The sequence below is a fragment of the Phacochoerus africanus genome, chromosome 3, assembly GCF_016906955.1.
Source record: "Phacochoerus africanus isolate WHEZ1 chromosome 3, ROS_Pafr_v1, whole genome shotgun sequence".
Classification (NCBI taxonomy): domain Eukaryota; kingdom Metazoa; phylum Chordata; class Mammalia; order Artiodactyla; family Suidae; genus Phacochoerus; species Phacochoerus africanus.
Genome location: NC_062546.1, coordinates 136,310,889 through 136,325,056, shown reverse-complemented (window position 1 = coordinate 136,325,056; position 14,168 = coordinate 136,310,889).

The following is a 14,168-nucleotide window of genomic DNA, read 5'->3' as shown; positions in this document are numbered from 1 at the left end:
TTTTTTTGTTCAAATTGACCACTGTTTTTTCTCCTTAAACCAATTTAAAAGATTTTCTATTTTTGTAATCAGGTTTTTAGTCCCTAAATTGTCTTCATTTTTCTCTATGTTTCCTTTACTTTTCATAGCATCATGATTTTATCTTTATGATTACAATAGCTTTTTAAATCTCCCAGTTTATGTTACTTAGAACTTAAAACAAAATCTTGAGTTTCCTCTGTTTTCTCTGAAATTTCATTTTGTAGAATTTCATCAAATATCTGGTAATACTTAGTAGAATATTCTTATTTAAGAATGAAAGAAGATGAAACCTGCTTGTCCACTGGCAGACTTCACTATGTATGGGGAATTGTCTGTGAGACAGCCCCTGGGTCCCCCACAACCCAGGAAGTGCTTCTGCTCTGTATACTCCAGATCCACATGAGCTGCCCAGTTTTCACAAGGAGTTTGCTCACTTCCTTTAAGTAGAACATTTGTTTTGCTCTTATTGCTTTTTTCCTGGGAATTAAACATCTGGCTACTGCAGTTTTGTGCAGAAAAGTGGGAGTAGAAGTGGGAATTCAATTGTTATGTTTATTGACTTTTCATTAGGCCTCATGATTTCAATCCCTTGCTCATTTTCACCCTCAACCATACTTTGCCCTTTCAAATCCCAAGTTTCTTTGGAGTTTTTCTGGGTTTATGTCCTGTCCCTTTGGCTGCAAGATCTAAGCAGGGATCTTGTTTGTCCCACTTTATGAGTTGCCACCCATCTGTCTGCTTCCCACTTTCCAGAATGTGCGGAAACTTTTATTTGCTCAGACTTGCCTCCTATTTTATTTTTATAAATTATGGGCTTGTGGCTTTAAAATTTTATATAGTATTATCTTAATTGGATCTTGGAGGGTGAAAAGAACATTGTGAACAGCAAATCAAGCCTTTTGATACAAAAGTCATTGATTTGTTTTTCAAAAAAATTATCCCTACTCCACTAAGCTGGATAGATTGAGTATAAAGGAAAATAAAGAGGGAACCTTTTAGGAACATTGATAATACAAGGAAGGCGTGATAAGTGTTCAATGGGAGAGTGAGCACAGAGAGAAAGGGATAGATTTCAGACACTTGAGAGATAGAATAGACGGGACTTAATGACAGAGTAGATGAAGGAGTGTATTATTTTGCTAGTTCTGCCATAACAAATTATCAGAAATTTGGTAGTTAAGACAACATCCATTTATTATCTCACTGTTAGGAGTGTCAGAAATCCAGGGAGCTCAGTTAAGTTCAGGGGGCTCAGCTGGGTTCTTTGCTTTTAGTCTTACAAAGGCTGAAGTGTTGGCAGAGCTGGAAGCCTTGGGGAAGAACTGGTTCCAGACTCATAAAGATTGTTCACTGAATTCAATTCCATGTGATTTTTTTGCTGGCTGTCACCGTGGGGTGGCCCTGAGTCCTAGACCTTCTCTATGGTCTTTCCATATAGCCACTATATCTCAGACATATTGGATTCTTTTCATGCTATCTCATGGCTCTGAGTGATTCTTCTGCCATTCTCTTCTACTTTAAAGGGCACATGTGATTATGTTGGTTTTGCCTGGATAATATGTTTTAAATTCAGCTGATTACTAACCTCAGTTCCATCTGCAAAGTCCCTTCACAGAAGTTTTTAGATTGGTGTTTGAGTGAATAACCAAAATGTAGGAATCTTGGTGTGTGGGAGGGTATCTTTAGAATTTTTTCTACCTCTTGGAGGATGACTGAAAGGGGATAAAATTTTATAGTTTGGTTTGTGTCCTTTAATTAATTTCCTCAATATCTGTGCTTGGTACTTTTGATCCCAGATGTCAGCCTCCAGGACTATTCAGACACCTGAATGTTCCCCAGTATGTCTGATATCAGTGTCTATGTCCCTGGGGTGAGCTGCAGCTGCCCCTCGCCTCTTAAGTGGATGTTCGAAGACCAGCAGGTAGGTCTGGCCCAGGTTCCAATCAAATTATGGCTTTTGCCCTTAGTCTCAGAGTATATGCGATGAGATTTTGTGTGTACCCTTTAAGAGTAAGCTCTCTATTTTCCCCAGTCCTGTGGGAATTCTGCAATTAAATCTCCCTGGCCTTCAAAGCTAAATGCTCTAGGATGCCCCTTCCCAGTACTAGAACCCTGAGCTGGGGAGCCTGACATGGAGCTCAGAATTCTCTCTCCTGTGGGAGAAAATTTGCTATATAATTATTCTCCAGTTTGTGAGTTGCTCACCTGGGGGGTATGGGATTTGAATATATGGTGAGTCCGCCCCTTCCCACCTGCCTTGTTGTGTTTCTTTCTTAATGTCTTTAGTTGTAGAAGGTCATTTCTGGTAGGTTCCAGTCTTTTTCATCTAAGATTGTTGTGTAGGGGGTTGTGATTTTGGTGTGTTCATGAGAGCAGGTGAAAATAGGGCCTTTCTACTTTGCCATCTTGCTTTCCCTCCAAGAGTCAAAGCCTTTTTCATCTTAGACACAAATACTCAGCATCACAGCACAAGACCCAGCCAAATGAATAATTGTAAATCTCAAATAGATTACTACCACTGAATCTCTACCTGATTTTTTTTCTTATGAAACTAAGACAAGGAAGCTACAATAGAAATTGAAGAAAACAAACAAGCAAGCAAGCAAAGAGGTTTAAGCTTAGTAGCCAATTCAATAGCTTCCCCTGGGTCTTCTCCTGAGACTCCTGAGCTTTGTGTAATTAAAGACCATATCCCAAAACAGAAAGCACTCCCAGAGAAAATTAAGTTGGAAAGGATAAAATTATGTGGGTACCAGATTTTAAATCACTAGTATCCCATAAACTAACAGCCATCAAAACTGCTAGAGTCTCTTAGAGCTGTTAGAGAATGGTCTACTCTTCTTTTCACTCAGAAGGTAAGTATTCTACTCTCACCACTCAGCCTTCTAACTTCTTTGGTGTACACTTCTTTTTCTTTTTCTGCCCCACTCCACATAACAACCTAGAGACTGTCAAGTTCCCTTTTTGGGGTGGATGGGCTGGCAGAATGGGGATGAAGTAGGGTGCACAAGAACAAAAAAAGATGATAGGACCCAATGCAGTACACATAGACATTACTGATATCTGCTTTCTTTTCTACATAGTTATATAGATTCCTTTAAAAAAGAGAAACATAAAGACAAAGGTATGTCTTTGGGATACCTTTAGAATTCAAGAATATTCATGTGTGTGTGTGTGTGTGCGTGTACGTGTGCGTGTGTGTGTGCGTGTACGTGCGTGTGTGTGTGTAAAATAGCATTGAGTCTATAGATGTTTTTGTAAGCACAGTAAAACAACATAATCTGGTTGGCTTTAAGAATAGCTGAATAAACTGCTTTCTGTAAACCAGATATTGTATTTGGTAAACATAAAAAAGCTTGTGCTTTCTTGAACAATAAAGCACCTTTGCTTTTCACAGAGAAAGAATCTAAGAAACCTGCCCCCATGCCATGACACAGCCCTCTCTGCGGACATGAGATTGCTGTCTGCTGGATATTTTTAACAGGGCTAATTAAGTTCATTCACAAATCCTCTTTATTAAAGATTTCACACTGAAATATCTCTAAACATGCAATAGGACACTATTATTGAAAAGTCTTTGTTTCTAATCACAATACCAGGGTGATAATTAAAGACATTAGAAAGTGCCCTCATGTGGGTAAGGATTAAGAACACTCTATCTGCTAAAACACTGCAGGGAGACATAGTTGGGTAGCAGCGATCTATCAGCACAGAACCTAGGACTGTTCTTTATAAAAGTCTAGCATCCAGATACTATATTCTGAAGTTCATAAATGTCTTGCTATTTAAGCCTTTTGTTAATGCTATTTAGAATATAAATGCATATAAACTGTGTAATAGAGTATTCCTGTGAACAACCTTTCTGTTTATAATTGCCAACTAATTTATCAGGGTAAAAAAAAAATCAATCCTTTAGGTGTTTGAGCTGATTCTTGTATTATTATTTTTAAAAGCACTATGTATAGGCTATGTTAAAGTATTTTTCTTGGGAGAGCTGATGTTGAAATAGTATGCTAGATTACATGAAAATATTGCAAAGTTATTTCTGGAAAGATTAAGAGTCATAAAAAATATATCTTAATTGGATCCATTATTTTATTTTACACACCTATTTTAAAGCATCTTTTTCCTTTTGAGTAGAGGAATTTTGTTTTGATACCTAAGAATTTCAGACCAGGCATTTTCTCATGTTTTCTGTGAAATCAATTTAAAAGTACATTAGCAGTGCATGTGGATTTAGACAGGGAATCAAGATGTGAAATTTTGAACATACTTCTCCAAAGGTAGACTTTTTAAATGATGACTATGAAAGTAATTTATTCCAGCCAAACACACTTCCACATATTGTTAACAGTGCTATGTGCTTCAACTCATTTAAACATTTTTTAATTCAGTAGTTATTCAGATTTAATAGAGCCATTTCTTCATCATTTTGCATTTAGTGATAAATGGTGCCAGAATTTATGATAAATTAAACTGCAAAAGACCATGTTAAAGTTATCTTAAGGGTTTCACATAAAAGGAATCCGCACCTGTTTTGTTCAGAACAGCCACCTGAAAGTTCATGTGGCGAAAAGAGCTTCTTACTGGGCATAAACTATGAGATCTGTTTGAAAGTTAAGTTTTAATTATACTTTTCCCTCACCACTTACCATTGGCAGTGGCCATCCAGCTGGGGGACTGGGAAGGCAGATGCTTTAAACTAGGAGTTCTTTCTTGTTTTAATATTGATTTAACAAGTGGAAGAACATTCAGGTTGAAGCTTTGATGAATATCCTTACATAACAAGCCGCCAGGTACAGGGGGCAACTTTTAAAAAGTTTGGTGAAGAGATGAGGCATCAAGGGGCTATGGAAGAGATAAATTGGGGAGGGCCAAATGGTAGGAGAGAGGGGAGTTGTAGTTGGACAGCCCTGCCAATTACTAGCCCTATTATCCTTTACCTTCCTACTAATGCACTGGCTTAACCGCTACCACAAAGGGAGATGAGGGTCTGAATTCATGGGGCCTCTTCCTTTCCCTCCTTACCATAGGCACATTTTAAAAATGAAAAAAAAATGTGATTCCTTGACTAAAATATCAAAAATGGTTTGCAGCCATTAATTCTAACATTTTCCAGACATATTAAAATGTATAAACTAGCTTAATTAGATTTTTTCTCTTTGCTCATCTATACTCCCAGACAGGCAAGCTGGGTTGGTCAGTCAGGACAGAGATCAGGACAAAACTATGCAAATGAAAAACTCTGTCCTTAAGGTTAAATACCTTTAGGTCACTCTTGACAACTAATGAGAGACCAGGGAGAATCTGCCCTCACATATATTCATTTGCATTGGAAGATATGTTTTGGTTCCCAAAACAATCATGAAGAAGTGTCCATAACTCTGTAGGCAAAACATTATTAAGGGAGTGAGCAGTAGCATGTGCATTTCTTCATTTGTGAAAAGCAAATTCTGACCATTCACATCTGAGTTTTCTGAGTTAGAATTTTCCTATTACTCCATCATTGTTTATTTGCCATCATTTTATTCATCCATATGGAGTACCATTTATTGAGAGCCTGTTAGGAGAGGTGCTTGGCATACAAAGATGAAAGGCAAAGTCTCTTCAGCAGAGAAGCACCTAGTATCCCATATAATAATAAAGGCATTGAAGGAAATTTTCCTCTTATCAAGTTGGAAGAATTAGTTGTAAGATGGGTTAGTGTTAAGCTAGTGAAAATAGCATTTACTTGAAGAATTAAAAGAAAGTCTAAATACTTTTGAAAAGCAACCCAAAACTTATTAGCCTTACCTCATACTTCTGCTCAGCCTCTTTTCTTACCGTCATCATTGTGTGTACATTTGTGTATGTACATCTTTGGGTGCATTAATCTCTATCTACTGCTGTCTGTATAGCTTTATCAGTGATTATTAAGAGCTACCTCTGTGCCAGGCAGTATGCTAAACACTTTATATACCTCATCCTGTTCGATAAAAGAAAAAGAATGATGGATTAAAAGTCTGGATGCTCTGATCACAAAACTAGAGGTAAATCACTTCACATTTCTGGTTTGTCTTCAAGATGAGGGAGCTCACTCTAAGTCCCTTTCCAGCTGTAACATTTCTGTAAAATTGTGATTCCTGATGCCTTCCTGAGTATTTCAAGAGAGGAAGATTAATGTCTATTTTGGTTAACTCTCTAATATTCTCTGTGCTGTGAATACTGTTAAGAGGAAAGGAACAGAAAGAAGGGGAATAGCAGATTACTTAAAGAAATAAACTTCATTTTTTAATATGTGAATATCTATATCATTTTATTTTTTTATTTAAAAATTTTTTAATATATAATGATTTTTATTTTTTCCATTATAGCTGGTTTACAGTGTTCTGTCAGTTTTCTACTGTACAGCACAGTGACCCAGTTACACATACATGTATACATTCTTTTTTCTCACATTATCATGCTGCATCATAAATGACTAGACATAGTTCCCAGTGCTATTCAGCAGGATCTCTTTGCTTATCCATTCCAAAGGCAATATTTTGCATCCATTAACCCCAAATTCCCAATCCATCCCACTCCCTCCCACTCTCCCTTGGCAACCACAAGTCTGTTCTCCAAGTCCATGATTTTCTTTTCTGTGGAAAGGTTCACTTGTGTTGTGTATTAGATTCCAGATATAAGTGATATCATATGATATTTGTCTTTCTCTAAACTTCATTTTTAACAGGATTAAGTTTGGGTTCTGAAAACATACTAGTTCTTTATAAAAATTACACAGTTTTATGTGTGTAAAAATTTTTCCCAGGTACAAACATTTTTGGTTTCTTAATAATTCACAAAAGGTTTTCTTTAGTTACAGATAGTTAATGGATGGATGTTTGGCCTTTAATAATATGATTTTGAACTCCTAAAAATATTGGTACAATTTTTAACTATAAAGAAAACACCAATTTTAGGCGCATCCATATGTTTATATACTTAACTTAGAACACTGAGGATTTCTACTCATTAAATTGCCATTGCACTGTCCAGAGCGACCGGTCCACGTTCTTGTTGTGTCTGCTGCTTGTTATATTTTTCTGGGCTGTTTATTCCACAAAGGGCAATCGCAAAAGAGTTGGAAGCACTTTTTAGTGCCAGGCCATTCTCTAGCTTAGGTTCATGCCCCTTGGTTCTCATATTTAACAGAAGCTCAGATAGCCTGCAGCATCTGTCCTTTTAGTTCCCTTCAGGATTGTGTACATTTCTTTGTCATATCGTCATTTCTCAAGCCAGAGTTTCTTTAAATAGCAGCCTTGCCCCAGTAGAATTATGGGGAACTATAATGCCATAATTTGAAAAATATTTCGCTTCAGAGTGCATTGTCCTAATTGACTTAAATATTTGAGACATATGGTTTTATTGTGTTTCACTGTTAAGAGGAAGTGGATTTTGACCATGTTTCTACAAGGAAATAAAAAAGGAAATATTGTTTCTTTCTGTCCATATTTAGTTAGTGTGATCAGTTTCACTGATTAGTAATACAATCTCCCCTCAGATAATCAAAACACGAAGCAGAAAAAAATTGCCCACTTTATAAAAGGTTAAAAAAAAAACTGAAAGATTTAGCTACTTATTCCAAAAAAATGGTACTTAAATGTATTTTTAAATTGTATTGTGTTGACATATTCCAAATAAGTACATACATACACACATACATGCATCTCCATAAATAAATAAACATAATCTCTAGCTTCTTTATTTATATATTTATCATTTACAGCAAAAAAGAGAAATTTGAAAAACATGAATGTTACCTTCATTTCTTCATCTGTTGCTAGGTTTAGAAAAGTTATCTGTAAAGACAATAATGCTGAAAAAGCTTTATTAGTATTACATACTATTTTTTGGCTTAAGGAAAATCTGACTCCATACTAGATGTTTACCATTTTAAGAATCAGTAACTTGTTTTCAACTTTATTATTTACACACGTGCCCAAAAATATCTATAGAGGATTAAACAATGTTTCAGTCTTCATATGGAGGCTGTGATGAAGTATAATTAGATCTGAAGCCTGATCCTTTTCATACATTCTATTTTTCTGTAGGCACACTTGTAAATGGAGAATTCTTTTGAGATTCTTCTTGTTCAGTCTCAGTGGTTTTTATTCTTTCTTTTACAATGAATTGCAAAATGCCATTTAACTTCAAGGTTTCTAATCGTCCAACTGCACTGCTACTCACCTTTTTATTGACCACCTTTCCTTGGTTTTTTGTTTCACTAGCAAAATTCTCACCTTGCTGCACACTCTTTCAACTTTGCCATCAATATATAAAGTTGAGAAATCCTTCTAAGTCCATATGCTTACAGCAGCATTCCACTTATCACTTCTTTCCATCCTCAGAGGAAGCTCTATCTGAACCCGACTGAAGTGGCTGTTGATGGTGTCTTTACTGCTGTTACATAGAATCCTTTTTTGAATACCGTTACTGAAAGTTTCCTGAAGCTCAGTAAAGTATTGCCAGGTTGTGTCAGTGATGTTTATGTTTGTCTGCCTCAGCATCTCTCTTTTCCTCCCTACTTCTGTCCCCTAATTTTCTTATCATTTTAAATTTTGTGACAGTAAGTTGCTGGTAATATTTCTCTAGTAGGCTCACAGGATGTATTTTAATAAACCTGAATATGTTTTGGCTTTGAATCTTCATTCTAATTGATATAAATCATTATTGCTTTTGACCACCATCATCATTCAACATATCATATTTATTTCATTTAAACATTTATATGTTTATGATATATATAAATACTTAGATATATTTTAAAATATACACGTTTCCTCTAAAGTAAATATATGTGCATATACATAGGTATGCATATGTGTGTTTACATATATGTGTAAATATATGTGTATATATGGATATATACATGTGCATATAAATATATAAATATATATATATCTTCCCTCACACTCAAAATTAGTAACTCATCTCTACTAAATATCAAGAAAGTGCTTCAGTACACCTGAAACTAACACAATATTGTAAATCAACTATACATCAAAAAAAAAAAAAAACAGGTTTACGCTATAAGTTCTCCAGACAGCAAGGATAAAGAAACATAGAGTATATGAAATAAATCTATAAAATACACAGATGTATATGTATTTATTATGTTGTGTGCTTTAAATATGTTATATGTAATTTGTATGTGTATATATATATATACACACACGTATATATATGTGTGTGTGTATATATATATATATATATATATATATATATATATATATATATAGTGTGAAATAAAGGAATTCAGGTCTCTACTCTCCCCAGTTAGAATTTTAATCTCTACTAATCCAATCATATATTTCAACACATTTGTATAACTCCTACAGATCTCTTAATGTCTTTTTATAAATCCCAACAGAGCCAAAATTGGGCTTATGTTATCACGCCAATGATTCCTAAAACAGAGTCACATTATTTTCCCCTTAGCCAAGTTTTGGCTTTAGCATTTAAATAATCATAAAATAAATAGAACAATTCCTATTACAGCTTTCATTCAATAATTATGTTTAATAGGAAGATGCCAGGGAATAAAAACAGTAAATAGAAGCTCTATGAGGAAAAGAAAATACATTGAGATTTCTTTGTAAAATGCTTCTTTATAAAATAAGACTTCTATATTTAAGGTATTTTTTGTTACCATTACTTATTAGTTTTTTCATCATTTCATATGCTAAAGGCAATGATCCTTAAACTATTTATTAAAAATATATTTTAATACAAAATATTGATCAGTGTATGTATTAGTGATGAATATTATTGTATCCTTCAAGAAGTATACTTGCCTAGTAACTAGAAGTCTTGGTATTATATCCATGTATCAGGATTAAAGGAGTTTTCTTGGGACTTATATAATGATAGAAAATAAAACAGAATCATTAATTGTTAAAACTGCATTGTGTTTCACCTCTCAATTTTCTTTAAAATTATTTCAATAAACTGTTTAAGTTAAAATTATTTAAATATATTAAAATACAAAATATAATAGTCTAAGAAAACATTTTATTTCAGACCACTGTGAATATTTGGTCATAAAAATATTCTTAACTATAAAGGAGAAGATTAATTTAAAAATTCATAAGATATATTTTCATGGGGATGAAAATTGAACAGTAAATATGAATAGGAGACATTTTCTATAATATTCTAAATCAGTTTGAATAGAATTTAATTTAATTAGGTATTCACAACTCAGAAGTTTTAAGAACCATGAATCCCAGCCATTTATCTTAAAAAAAGAATTTAAACTTTTTAATTTTTTTTTTCCATTGAAACATTGTGAACAAACAACAAAATTCTTTGTCCTGCCTCCAGTAACAAGGAGCAGTAAATTCAAGACCAGTTTACATGCAGCTCTGTTTTGTATGATTCTAGCCAATTTTTTGTTAATTTATTATCAAAATAGTACTTGAACACCACATGGCATCATTTAGTTGATGTTTTCATTTATTTGGTAAAATGTATTTTTGGGTTCTTATCCCTTGCTAGATATTATGAGTATAGATAAAACAGCAAATAGCAATCTATTCAATGCAATAAACCTATATCCTCCTAGAGATTGGTGATATCTGCAGATGAAAAATGTACAAGCACTGTATTTCTCTCTTTCCCCTTCCATCTGGTATCTCTCCATAGTACTGTGGGAATGAGAAAAAAAATTGATTTACAATATATTTCTAATTTTGGCTGATGAAATTACCACCCGCAATGCTCTGAAAGCTGTGAATAGTAAAAGCATTGAAAAGATGCTCAGTCCTTTCTATCCTGTGAATTTTGGAGCCTGTTTATATAAGATGATGGGGAAAACGAGTGAGTGCATAAAAAGTCATTGCATGGGAGAAAGAGTGAAGACAGAAGCTTTAGACATGCTCTTTACTATGAGCACTTGGTTCTCTGAGCATCAGAAGACCTTTAATTAAGCCCTGTTCCTCCTAAAGGTGAGAGAACATCCCCATCAGGACAATTGCCTGGCTTCCACTGGTAATTTTAATGATTTTACTTCCAGGTAGACTCCTGAGGGGAAGCACTAAAAATTAACATATAGCATGATCCTGTCATAAAGAAAAGTTGTAAATTGTGGCTTATTATGTGTTATTTGTAAATAAATACTTGTATCTATCAGGAGCACTTTTAAATAATGAGACCAGTTTGAGATTATGTGTTCTGGAATTGGCAATTTCAGTTTCACCATAGAAAATGATTTATAATATAGCATTTTCTTCATTGAAAGTGCACAGAAAACAGAGCTTATTGCATCCTTTGAGACAAATACCTTACTTGCAAGAGACTGTAATTGTTTTAATTCCATTTACCAGGCCATTTGCTTTGACATTTCTAGTGATAGAAATAAGATGGTTTAGGTGAATAAGCATATATGCTGGTTATTTTGAAGAGGTTTCCTGCCTTCTATAAATATATTTAAATTAAGATTTTGATATGACACTTTCAAATATAGGTAAAAATATATATTTATCTGTTATATTAAACAGCTGCTGTTAAGTTTTCTTTAAATACTAGATTACAATGTCAATGATTTACTTACATGGATATTGTTCCTGTTTTCCTCCTAACACAATTATATTAAATTTTAATGACATCAATTGTAATATCTAACTGGTATCTGGAAGCTTGTGAAGAGCCCAGAGGTTTTATACAAATTTATATGTATCAAGCTCTCACTGATATACTTTGCCAGTAGATATTTTACCTTGAGTAGTCAGCTCTGCAAATCCCTTCCCACAAAAGATTAAAAACATCCTCCTATTACATCTAGAGATTTCTTTTTGTTATTCAAAGCCATGAATAAATTTAGGAAAAATGTATATGATTTTAATGCCTTAAACCAGAAAGCTTCCTTGATTCCTATTAAAAAATGGAATATTTAATGTTTTCCTTCTTCTGTGGTACTTTTTTGATATTGTAGCGAAGAACAAAAAAGAATTCTGAGAACATATAAAACAAAAAACTGTGTTTGAAGTATTATAATAAAACAACCTTTTTCCTTTAATGCTAAGTCCCTTTTTAATGAAGATCTTCTGGCAGCTCTTGAATGTATAACTAGTTTATATCATGGGATGAAGCTGTCTGTTCTGATGATTGACATGAGCCCACATTACAATGTGATTCTGAAAATTAGTCCATAGAGGTCCTTTTCAGGTACTTCTCAGACTGAGAGCTGCCCTCCAACTACAGTAGAGCCTTTTTAACCCCACTCATTGGTATTCTAATCTGGAAGTGCTGTCCTGCCTTTTAAATAACTCAGGCATTCAGGCTCGTACCCCCCTTGACACATTACTTAGCCAAAGGATTCAAATGAGATTCAAGAAACATGCAGTACAGCACAAAGGGATTGGAATATGCACAATTAATAATCACACAGTTAATTCATTTTTAATGCAGGGAGGATTTCTGAAATTTCACATTCAGATTTGTAACACAAAGTAGTGGCTGTCTACCCTGATTACATTTCCAAAATTCCAAAATATAGGCCCTATTCTTAAGTAATTATTTTAATTTTAAATAGATTCCCCTAAAGGTATATCTTTAAGTGACATTAAGGTTATGACACAAACTGATAAAACTTTTAAATGGGACTCCTTTTAACTCAGATATTGTGCAAATAAACATATTAAGAGTTTTTGTAAGACTGGGAAGAAGGTACATCTCTAAGTATCAAGGGTTGTGGTGGGGTTTCGATATTATTGTGGGTCAAAGCCAGCCAACTACATTACCCAGTGCAATGTTTTATTTCTCTCATTGTTTTTTTTAAATAAGTATTTTGTATATCCAGTGTTAAAAATCCTGCTGCCCACATTTGAGAGGTGTATTTGCAGTTTTATTACAATAAGAACGTCACCAAATCTGCAGCAGCCTTAATACTTTAGAACTACCACCCGGAAAACAGCCAACCATTGAGTCAATAATTAGTTGCTAGATTCTTTGTATATATGAATAATAAGTGAATGCATTCATTCACCTTTTATACATTGCATGTTTTCTATATGCCTGATCCTGGGGATGAAATCAATGAATAAAAGACAAAATTCCAGCTTTCATGTAACTTAAATTCTAGTGTACAAATAGATGAACATAATAAATTCAAAGGATGATGAGTTCTATGCAGAAAAATAAAGCATAGTAAGATGATGGAGTAATGGAGGGACAGAGAAGTAGAAAGTGATCATCTGGAGGTGGGATTTGAGTAAGAGATCTGAATGAACCATGAGGAAATATGAGGGGAGCATGTTAGACAGAAGAAGGAGCAATGACAAAGGCCAGTAGAGGTCATGAACTTCCCAGGTTTAAAGAAGCCCATATGGCTGGAACAAGAGTTGAATAAGCAGAAGAAATATCTCACAAATTACTTCATGTGTGAAACTACATGAGCCATATTATCATGGCCTAATTCATCACATAATCTATTTTGATTGACTGTGCCTCTCCTTAGACATACCCTAGAAGTCAAGCCATAGACAACATCTAAAAAAATGTAGTAAATGTAGGACTTTGTAGGGAATTCAATTAAGTGGTGACATCTCTCTTTCAAAATATTTATTATCACCTAGCTGCATCAGTTACCTGGAGTAATTTTTTTTTTGGGGGGGGAACTTCCCATGGCTTATGGAAGTTCCCAGGCCAGAAATCAAATCCATGCACAGTTGTAGCAGTGCCAGATTTTTAACCCGCTGTGCCACAAGGGAACTTTGGCATGGGGTAATTATTGGATGGCTTGCAGTTTCAAAATTATCATGTATTTTTAAATCATTTATGCTTTACAGTGATTTGTAGTCATACCAATAGAGGCTTCCCAAAGAATTTGAATTATGCATTTGGGCGGGTCAAATGGGATATTTGTATCAGTACTTTTCCAAAAGATTCAGTATCTCTCCCCTACTTTCTCCCTCTTCCTCCCTGGATTTCATCACCCAATAACCTGAAGAAAAGGAGGGAAACTGATCTTTCATGGGAACCAAGCTGTCTGAAACCTTAGAGATGGTTGGCATAACCCTGTTATATGAAATAGAAGAATTGTATGTTATATATTTATATGGAATAGCTTTTTTTTGACATACACACCATGTCTTCAGACTGGTTTGGAAGGTATTTCCCAAGCAGGC